The following is a 2488-nucleotide window of genomic DNA, read 5'->3' on the forward strand; positions in this document are numbered from 1 at the left end:
TATCGCGAAACAGATTCGTGAAAAATGCATCGCGTGAAGTACCTGAACTTCTCGGTATGAAACCTTGAACTTCACTTTGTTTTTTCACGTGTTTTTTTTTTTTGCCCGTGGCTCTCCATCCACGCACCGGAACACTCACCGGAATTAAGGAAGTGATATACCGATGGAAAGCTGTTGTAGACACGCAACTTTCCCGTGTTGATCACTTTTTCATACTCGCAACGGTTTTAAAAGTTTTTCATTTGAAATTCATTCCATGTAGTAGTTGAACTTCCAGTTGTTTTCACGTTGAACTTCCGTGACGTATTTTCGTTTTGTAATTTTCTCATACATTCGTCAATGTCACACAAATGATATTTCTTTTGTACAAATCTCTCTCACAATATTTTTTTGAACATTCTCCGATGAAGGACTTGAACTTACACAAATGATTTCCTACTGTTTTGAAGTAAATTAGAAAATGAAGAGATCGTGATTTCTGCCTTCATCGCAAATGGAAATACACTGCGTGAAGTAGTTGAACTTCTCGTGCATGTCTGTTCGAACTTCACACTGTTTTTAACGTGTTGTTTTTTGCACTGCGTGAAGTAGTTGAACTTCTAGGACGTGTCTATTCGAACTTCACTCTGTTTTTGACGTGGTGATTTTTTTACGTGGTGTTTTTTGCACTACGTGAAGTAATTGAACTTCTGGGGCATGTCTGTTTGAACTTCACTCTGTTTCACTTTATTGTATATTTCTTATATGAAATACACACCATGTAGGACGTGAACTTTCGGTTGTTATCACTTTGAACTTCTCTCTGGTTTGAGAGAATTATTTTAAAACACAAAAACAACATATTTTTTATGTATTTTGGACATCTAAATACATGATGAACCTCTCTCACAAGAATTTTTAAAAATTTTCCTTGCCGAGCACTTGAACTTCTAGCAACCATTTTTTTCGTTTATGAGTTGTTTTTAAAAGTGCAAAAAATGGCGTTGTGTTTTTTAATTTTTTGAACAGGTAAATCCTAGGTTTTAATAAACTCCGAACTTCTCTGTTATTTCAATTTGAACTTCACCTTTTTATATTTTTGAGTAAAGAATTGTATTCGATTTTTATACGGAAAAAATCGAACATGGAAATACAAGGTGAACCTCTCTCGCAAGAATTTTTGAACTTCTCCGGACAGAGCACTTGAACTTCTTTCAACAAACCTTTTAAGCTTTTATTTTTCTATACTTTTATTCTCACCTGAAATGAGTTCCTTGCAGTACTTGAACTTCTCGTTGTTTTCACTATAAACTTCGGTCACATTCTTGTGTGTACGTCGATATCACGCGCTATTGAAGGTCGGACATCACTTTTTGCAATTTTAAAACATGTAATTGGAGGTCAGACGTCCCGCAATATAAATTCTAAACTGTGAACGGAGGTGCACGTGACCTTCTTGCAACAAATCTGAGCATATTTTTCGCATGTGAATTTTGCTACAAAAATTTATTTTTGAACTTCTGTATTTTGTATGTAAGAACTTCTGAATTATTTCAAAAATAATGGAAAAGCGTATCCATAGCACAAGCAAACCGAACACACCAACACACGACCATCTTATAAAATCCTTGTCTTTTAATAACATACAAAAACATAAAAAAATGGTTTTATTTCTTTTAGTAACAGAAAAGAATCCTAGTCTTTTAATAACATCAAGCCGCTCAGTGTTTTAGATTTGAACTTCTAGGGGTTTTTTAAAGGGAGAAAGTCCCTTTTTATATAAATTTGTGTTGAAATGCTTCATTTTTTTTAGTTTGGCCTTCTTGGGTTTGTAATAAACGTTGGACTTCTTCGCCTTCTAAATTTGAACCCCTAGGTTTTCTAGAAATGGGAAAGTCCATTTTTAATATAAATTTTGAAATGATCAACTTTTTAAATTTGAACTTCTAGATTTTTTAAGAAACAGGGAATATCCTTTTTTTTTAATATTTATTCGACTGCTCCGGCTTTTTATTTGAACTTCTCATTTTTTTTTTCTTTAGTACCGGAAAATACGAGTTTTTCTAGCAAATATCGAACTGCTTTGGTTATTCAATTCGAATTTATAGGTTTTTTAAAAATTATGAAAATCCATTTTACATGAATTTGTCACTGCTTCGTTTTTATTTTGAACATCTATTTTTTTTTCTTTAGTAGCGGTTACAAATCTAAGTTTTTAGTAATCATTTAATTGCTATGTTAATTTAATCTGAACTTCTCAATTTTTTAGAAACGGGAAAATTCTTTTTCTATAAATATTGAACTGGTCTATTTTTTTAATTTGAACGTCTTGTTTTTTTTTGCTTTAGTATAGGAAAATAAATTTGATTTTTTTCATAAATTTTGAATTAATCCTTTTATTGAAAAAAATTCGTGTCAGGAATGCCCCTGAACTTTTTTTATGGCGAACCACCCCATGTTAGGTTTTCGTACATTTTCATTTGTATTTTCCAGACTTCCTGATCTATTA

This window comes from Triticum dicoccoides, chromosome 1B (assembly GCF_002162155.2).
Source record: "Triticum dicoccoides isolate Atlit2015 ecotype Zavitan chromosome 1B, WEW_v2.0, whole genome shotgun sequence".
Classification (NCBI taxonomy): domain Eukaryota; kingdom Viridiplantae; phylum Streptophyta; class Magnoliopsida; order Poales; family Poaceae; genus Triticum; species Triticum dicoccoides.